This window comes from Neoarius graeffei, chromosome 1, assembly GCF_027579695.1.
Source record: "Neoarius graeffei isolate fNeoGra1 chromosome 1, fNeoGra1.pri, whole genome shotgun sequence".
NCBI classification, from domain to species: Eukaryota; Metazoa; Chordata; class Actinopteri; order Siluriformes; family Ariidae; genus Neoarius; species Neoarius graeffei.
In genome coordinates, this window is record NC_083569.1 from 45,808,592 (window position 1) to 45,818,052 (window position 9,461).

Below are 9,461 nucleotides of genomic sequence, written 5' to 3' on the forward strand. Positions count from 1 at the left end.
CATGATGGTATGCAAGTTAGTGTGCAGGACAATGGCAAGCTCTTCAACCTTCACAGACTGCAGTCCAAAACCAAAGTCATGGTAGACACTGTACATGATCTCTTTGCAGACGACTGCACCCTCAATGCTGCAAATGAGACCGAGATGCAGAGAAGTATAGACCTCTTTGCCTCTGTAGGAGAGAACTTCGGTCTCACCATCAGCACCAAGAAAACCCAGGTGATGTATCGCTCTAGGAGCTTCCTACACGGAACCTACCATCAAAGTACAAGACCAGAAATTAGCTGTCACCGAGAAGTTTGTCTACTTTGGCAGCACACTATCCAAGTTGGCCAACATAGATGATGAGGTTACTTTTTGTATCTCTCAAACTAGTGCAGCTTTTGGCAGACTTGAAGCAAATGTTTGGTCACAGCGAGGCTTAAGCCTGAAAACTAAGCTAGAGGTTTACCGTGCGGTTGTTTTGCCTTCACTCCTATACACATCTGAAACCTGGACTGTGCACGCTCACCATGCCAAACAGCTTAACTCCTTCCACCTGCGTTGTCTGAGAAAACTTCTCCACGTGAACTGGGAGGAACATATCCCAGACACAGAAATTCTGCAGAGATCTGGCAATGGAGAGTATACATTCTATGCTGATGAGATCACAGCTCCGCTGGGCCGGGCATGTTGCCCACATGCCTGATGAACGGCTCCCAAAGAGATTCTTCTGTGGAGAGCTGACCACTGGTCATTGTTTGGTTGGAGGCCAGAAGAAACATTTCAAAGACTCCCTTAAAGTTTCGCTCAAGCTTTGCCACATAAACCCTGACACTTGGGAACAACTGGCCCTAGACCGCTTAGATTGGTGTGATGCAACCCACAAAGGTGTCACAGTTTACAAGAGGGAAAGAATAAGCATTGCTATCTAAAAACATCAAATATGCATAGAGAAGCAACTACTCCAACCCCCTATTGCTCCAGATACATATCTGTTCATATTGTCATTGTACATTTCATGCCTGGATTGGCTTTATCAACCATCTGCGGACTCACATCCTATGAAGTCATGCTCATCTTCATCTACGAAGGAGGAAACACACACAGTCACAGACAGGGATAAAATAGTTTTGTTTTGCTATGCAATATTAATGTCAGCATAAATTTGTGTTGTCCAGACACCGCAAATGATCTGCTGCAGCCAACTGAGCCTGGATGCACTGGAGAAAATGGTATATATATATATATATATATATATATATATATATATATATATATATATATATATATATATATATATATATATATATATATATATATATATATATATATATATATATATATATATATATATATATATATATATATATATATATATATATATATATATATATATATATATATATATATATATATATGTGTAGGCGGCACGGTGGTGTAGTGGTTAGCGCTGTCGCCTCACAGCAAGAAGGTCCTGGGTTCGAGCCCCGGGGCCGGCGAGGGCCTTTCTGTGCGGAGTTTGCATGTTCTCCCCGTGTCCGCGTGGGTTTTCTCCGGGTGCTCCGGTTTCCCCCACAGTCCAAAGACATGCAGGTTAGGTTAACTGGTGACTCTAAATTGACCGTAGGTGTGAATGTGAGTGTGAATGGTTGTCTGTGTCTATGTGTCAGCCCTGTGATGACCTGGCGACTTGTCCAGGGTGTACCCCGCCTTTCGCCCGAAGTCAGCTGGGATAGGCTCCAGCTTGCCTGCGACCCTGTAGAAGGATAAAGCGGCTAGAGATAATGAATGAGAGAGATGAGATATATATGTGTGTGTGTGTGAGAGAGAGAGAGAGAGAGAGAAAAGCTTGGAAGACATATTTATATGATCATAGTGAAATGGGATAACATCTGGGATTTTGAATATTGTAATATAATAATGTAGCTTACAATTAGTCTCTTTGTGGTCCGAAAGGAGAGATATGTGTGAGAAATTATAGATTTTTATTAAACTGATAAATTTTACTACTGAAATATTTAATTGTCAGTTGATGGATGTTTCAGTTTCCTGAGACATTATGGGTGTTGATAATAATAAAGAGACAGAAACTGACGTGAACTACAGAAATTTAAAAAGAGCAGTGCAAAAATCAGTAATAAAGATATCATAACCTTTGAATGTGTGTGGGTGATATTTCTTGTAAAATTAGATATAACCGCCCCAAACTATCTCTGCCAATCTCCCTTAAAAAATACAAGCCCCAGGAAAACTGGACTTAGCTCCTGGTCTTCTTAATAGCTAGAAACACCCCTGATTGTAACTGTAGTACATTTGCATTTCTGCTATTGTCAAATTTTGTTAGAGCTAGCTAACAGTGGAACACTGATCTCTGTGTAAAATATCTGGAGAGCTCAGTGGCCAGTCAGGGTGAAGCCATTTGGCCACCATATTACCACGCACATTGGATCAGTACAGTTATATCTCTGCCTAGGAAGATAGACAAAACTACATGTTATGCATCTAATTGTTGAGGAAAGAAACCAAACTGGACATTCATCTAACTGGACATGTTATTTATACATGAGTGTGTATGCGTACATGTGTTTGTGTTTTAATCATAATGTACAGTATTCAATACATTTTATCATCATGGATACATTCAGGAACATTACTGTAGGTTATTATTATTATTATTATTATTATTATTAATAAAAATAATAATAATTTGACTACGTAGAAAATATACAGACAATACATGCATGACAGAGAAGATAAAGTGTACATTACATGACAGAACAGTTCTGGTTTCCACAGAGATGGAGACAGCATGTGGGTCAGGGTCCACAAAATAACGTAATTTCCTGTTGCCCAGAGGCTGTGAACCCTCATATGCTGTTCTACAGTATATTACAAATTAAATATTCAGAAATAGATGGACACCAATCTGTAGCTTTAGTCACAATATATAGTCTAATAATAATAAAATTAAACAAGTCCTAAATTAATTACAATTTACTGCATAATTATACAAAAATTATTCTTATACTCCATTTATTAGAACATATTTCCATACAAATTAATATTTCCAAAACATTAAAAAATTGATGTAAATTTCAAGAAAACCTAAATAACATCAGGAAATATTTATTTATAACTAAATCAAACAAAAAGATCAATATAACAATTCATTCGTAGAAAAAAGCCAATGTGTATTAAAGAAAATGAGATGCAAGATATTATTGTGAGCACTGAGGAATAATCTACAAGTTATTGAACTCAATCAGGATCGATTCATGTGTGATGTGAATTATGTGATCAATAAATACTGTTAAGACAACTGTGAGAATGAAGTGAAAATGACAAAGAACATGAGAAAATAATCCTGTTTCAGCAACTGTCTGAAATAGAAAGGAAGAAGAAATGTACAAAAGAGATACACTGTATAAGAGAAAAACTGAAATGATCTCCATAAAAATAATTACAGTCGTAAAAGAGCCATTCAAAAATTATCAGAGACCAAACTGGAAAAAGAACTAGGCCTCAACACACCCCTCTGTAACTGGCTTCTGGACTTTCTAACAAACAGACCCCAATCTGTACAGGCTGGAAACAGCATCTCTAGCGCCATCTCCCTGAGTACCGGCTCCCCTCAGGGCTGTGTCCTGAGTCCATTACTGTTCACCCTGATGACCCACAACTGCTGTGCCAGGTTTAGTACAAATCACATTGTGAAGTATGCAGATGGCACAACAGTGGTGGGCCTCATTCAGGATGGCAATGAACAGGCCTACAGGGAGGAGGTGAAGCAGCTGGTGGACTGGTGCAATGAAAACAACCTGGTCCTGAATGTTGAAAAAACAAAAGAGATCATTGTGAAATTAAGGAGAAATAGGCACAGTCACACACCACTTCTCATCAATGACACTGCAATGGAGTTAGCCAGCAGCACCAAGTTCCTGGGGGTGTACATCATGGACAATCGGACTTGGTCCCTCAACATCCTCTCTTGCAAAGAGAGCACAGAAGCACCTGCACTTTCTGCACTGGATGAGAACAACATACCTCTCCCCTACCATTACCACTCTCTATTGGAGCACTATAGAGAGCGTACTGACCAGCTGCATCTCTGTCTGGCTTGGAGACTGCACAGCCTCAGACTGGAAGATTATGCGAAGACTGGTGAGTACAGCGGAAAAGATCATCGGGATGTCTCTGCCTTCCATCCAAGACATTGCAGTTGAACACTGTCTGACCAGGGCTCAGAACATTATAAAAGACCCCACCCATCTGCATCATGGACTGCACTCCCTGCTGCCCTCTGGCAAGAGGTTCTGCAGTATCCAGAGCAGAACAACCAGGTTCTGTAACAGTTTCTTCCCCCAAGCCATCAGACTCCTGAACTCTAAATAATCCCCTACCATATACTAGTGCATCTCAAAAAATTAGAATATTGTGAAAAAGTTCAATATTTTCCATCAGTTATTTAAGAAAGTGAAAATGTTATATATTATAGACTCATTACACATAAACTAAAATGTTTCAAGCATTTTTCTATTTTAATTTTAATCAGTATGGCATACAGTACAAAAACATTAAAAAAAACCCATCTCAAAATATTAGAATATTTTATTTCGAGTTTGAGTAAAACAGTATGAACACAGTGTATCTCTCGGTCTAGTTCAGTACACACAACCACAATCATGGGGAAGACTGCTGACTTGACTGTTGTCCAGAAGATGATCACTGATGCCCTCCACAAGGAGGGTAAGCCACAAAAGGTCATTGCTGAAAAGGGTGGCTGGAAAAGGTGCACAAGCAACAGGGATGGCTGCAGTCTTGAGAGGATTGTCAAGAAAAGTTGATTCAAGAACTTGGGAGAGCTTCACAAGGAGTGGACTGAGGCTGGTGTCAGTGTATCAAGACCCATCACGAACAGACATCTTCAAGAAAGGGGATACAACTTTCGCATTCCTAATATCAAGCTACTCCTGAGCCAGAGACAATGTCAGAAGTGTCTTATCTGGGCTAAGGAGAGAAAGAAATGGACTGTTGCTCAGTGGTCCAAAGTCCTCTTTTCAGATGAAAGTACATTTTGCATTTAATTTGGAAATCACGGTTCTAGAGTCTGGAGGAAGAGTGGAGAGGCACAGAATCCAAGGTGTTTGAAGCCCAGTGTGAAGTTTCCACAGTCTGTGATGATTTGGGGTGCCATGTCATCTGCTGGTGTTGGTCCACTGTATTTTATCAAGTCCAAAGTCAACACAGCCATCTACCAGGAGATTTTAGAGCAGTTCATGCTTCCATCTGCTGGCGAGCTTTTTGGAGATGCTGATTTTCTTTTCCAGCAGGACTTAGCACCTACCCACAGTGTCAAAACTACTACCAAATGGTTTGCTGACCATGATATTACTGTGTTTGATTGGCCAGCCAACTTGCCTGACCTGAACCCCATAGAGAATCTATGGGGTATTGTCAAGAGGAAGATGAGAAACACCCGACCCCAAAATACAGATACGCTGAAGGCCACTATCAAAGCAACCTGGGCTTCAATAACACCTCAGCAGTGCCACAGACTGATCACCTCCATGCCACACCACATTGATACAGTAATTCATGGTAAAGGAGCCCCAACCAAGTATTGAGTGTATAAATGAATATACTTTTCAGAAGTTGGACATTTCTGTATTGTAAATCCTTTTTTTGATTGATCTTAGGGAATATTCTAATAATTTGAGATACTGGATTTCTGATTTTCATGAGCTTATACGTAAGCCATAATCATCAAAATTAAAACAAAAAAGGCTTTAAATATTTCACTTTACATGTAATGAATATAGAATATATGAAAGTTTACCTTTTTGAATTAAATTATGAAAAAAATGAACTTTTTCATGGCATTCTAATTTTTTGAGATGCACTAGTATATCTGGACAAGAACCTCACTATGCAGACTATGTGCAATATCCTACATGCTGCTATAAATCCTTTATTGTGCAATATATTTTATATATATATATATATATATATATATATATATATATATATATATATATATATATCATAGTATATTCTATTATATACATCCATCCATCTTCTACTGCTTATCCGGATCTGGGTTGCAGGAGTAGCAGCCTAAGCAGAGCAGTCCAGACTTCCTTCTCCCGGTCACCTCCACCAGCTCGGGGGAATACCAAGGTGTTCCCAGGCCAGCCAAGAGATGCAATCTCTCCAGCATGTCCCTGGGTCTGCCCTGGGGTCTCTTCCCGGTGGGGCATGCCCAGAGAACCTCCCTTGGGAGGCATCCAGGGGGCATCCTAACAAGGTGCCTGAACCACCTCAATTGACTCCTTTTGATGTGGAGGAGCAGCAGTTCTACTCTGAGTCTCTCCCGAATGACTAAGCTTCTCACCCTGTCTCTAAGGGAGAGCCCAGCCACCCTGTGGAGAAAACTCATTTCTACTGCTTGTATCCGCGATCTCATTCTTTCGGTCACTACCCACAGTTTGTGACCATAGGTGAGAGTGGGAACGTAGATGGACCAGTAAATTGAAAGCTTTGCCTTTTGGCTCAGCTCTGTCTTTACCACAACAGACCAGTTTAGCTTCCACATCACTGCTGACGCTGCCCCAATCCATCTGTCCAACTCCCACTCCCCCTTACCCTCACTCATGAATAAAACCCCGAGATACTTAAACTCCTCCGCTTTAGGTAGCAAATCCCCCCTGACCTGAAGTAGGCATTCCACCTGTTTCTGGCTGAGTGCCATGGCCACAGACTTGGAGGTGCTGATCTTCATCCCGGCTGCAAACCGTCTCAGCACATGCTGTAAGTCACAGATTGATGAAGCCAACAGGACTACATCATCCGCAAAAAGCAGAGATGTGATCCTGATGCCACCAAACCAGACACCCTCTGCCTCTTGGAATTCTGTCCATAAAAGTTATGAACAGAACTGGTGACAAAGGGCAGCCCTGGCGGAGTCCCACATGCACCGGGAATAAGTCTGATGTACTGCCGGCAATGCGAACCAAACTCCTGCTCCGGTCGTACAGGGTCCGAATGGCCCGCAGTAGTGGGCCCTGAACCCCATACTCCCAAAGCACCCCCCACAGAGCACTCTGAGGGACACAGTCGTAAGCCTTCTCCAGGTCCACAAAACACATGTAGACTGGTTGGGCAAACTCTCATGCACCATCCAGTACCCTTGCAAGGGTAAAGAGCTGGTCCAGTGTTCCATGACCAGGACAAAAACCGCATTGTTCCTCCTGAATCCGAGGTTCAACTATTGACCGGACTCTCCTCTCCATCACCCCATCATAGGCTTTCCCAGGGAGGCTGAGAAGTGTGATCCCCCTATAGTTGGAACACACTCTCCGGTCCCCCTTTTTAAAAAGGGGGACCACCACCCCAGTCTACCAATCCAGAGGCACTGTCCCTGACCTCCACGCAATGTTGAAGAGGTGTGTCAGCCAAGACAGCCCAACAGCATCCAGTGCCTTCAGGAACTCAGGACGAATCTCATCCACCCATGGAGCCCGGCCACCGAGGAGCTTTTTAACCACCTCGGCAACCTCAGCCCCTGTGACGGGCGAGTCCTCCCAAGCACTCTCAGACTCTGTGTCCTCCTCGGACAACATGAAGGTGGGATTGAAAAGATCCTCAAATTATTCCTTCCACCGCCGGACGATGTCCCCAGTTGAAGTCAACAGCACTCCATCCTCACTGTAAACAGTAGGGACAGAGCACTGCTTCCCCTCCCTGAGCCGCCAGGAGGTTTGCCAGAATCTCTTCGAGGCTGACCGAAAATCACTTTCCATGGCCTCACTGAACTCCTCCCACACCCAAGTTTTTGCTTCAGTGACCGCCAGAGCCACGTTCCACTAGGCCCATCGGTATCTGTCAGCTGCCTCTGGAGACCCACAGGCTAACCAAGCCTGATAGGACTCTTTCTTCAGCTTGACAGCTCCCCTCACCACAGGTGTCCACCACCGGGTTTGGGGATTACTGCCATGACAGGCACCAACAACCTTGCAGCTGCAGCTCTGCACAGCCACCTCAGCAATGGAGGTGTGGAACATAGTCCACTCGGACTCAATGTCCCCATCCTCCCCCGGTATGCATTTTAAGCTCTGCAGGAGTTGGCAGTTGAAGATCCGATGGACATGAGCCTCCGCCAGACGTTCCCGGCATATCCACACTACGTGTTTGGGCCTACCAGGTCTGTCCGGCCTCCTACCCCGCCATCTGATCCAGCTTGCCACCAGGTAGTGATCAGTTGACGGATCTGCTCCTCTCTTCACCCGAGTGTCCAAGACATACGGTCAAAGATAAAATGGAATGACTACAAAGTCCTCGTGCCACGTGCACTTATGGACACCCTTATACTCGAACATGGTGCTCGTTATGGTCAAACCGTGCATGGCACAGAAGTCCAACAATAGAACACCGCTCAGGTTCAGATCGGGCAGGCCGATCCTCCCAATCACACCCCTCCAGGTCTCGCTGTCATTGTCCATGTGAGCATTGAAGTCCCCCAGTAAAACAATGGAGTCCCCCTTGTGGTGCACTGTCTAACACCCCACTCAAGGACTCCAAGAAGGCTGGGCACTCTGAACTACCATTTGGCGCATAAGTGCAAATGACAGTCAAAGACCGTTCCCAAGGCGCAGGGAAACGACCCTCTCATTCACTGGGGAGAACGCCGATGTTAGTGCGCTGAACTGGGGGGCTACCAATAGCCCCACCCAGCACTGCTCATCCTTGGCAACTCCAGCGTAGAAGAGAGTCCAACACCTCTCCAGGAAATTGGTTCCAGAGCCCAAGCTATGCGTTGAGGTGAGCCTAACTATATATAGTCAGTACTGCTCAACCTCACGCACAAGCTCAGGCTCCTTTCCCACCAGAGAGGTGACATTCCATGTCCCAAAAGCCAGTTTTATCAGCGGGGGATCAGTATGCCAGGGCCTCCGCCTTTGGCTGCTACCCGATCCACAGTGCACTGGACTCTTACAGCACCTCCTGCGGGTGGTGGGTCCACAGGAGAGTGGTTCAGAGTTGCTCATTTGGGCTGGACCTGGCCAGGCCCCACAGACATAGGCCCAGCCACCAGGCACTTGCCGATGAGCCCCTCCCCCAGACCTGGCTCCAGGGTGGGGCCCTGGTATCCCTGGTCCGGGCGAGGGCACTCAGATACCTGCTTTCCCTCTCATAAGGGTCATTCTGAACCGCTCTTTGTCTGACCTCTCATTTAGGACCGGTTTGCTTTGGGAAACCCTACCAGGAGCAAATGCTCCCAACAACATAGCTCCTAGAATCCCTGAGGCACTCAAACCCCTCCACCATGTTAAGGTGGCGATTCAAGGAGGGGATATTCTATTATATAGAATACATTGTTTTTTTAATGTATCTAGTTGCAAATTTGATATTTTTTGGTTATCGGATTATGTGCAATAATTATATGCGGCAGTTACAGTGTACTGACGTAAGCCAGTAGAACA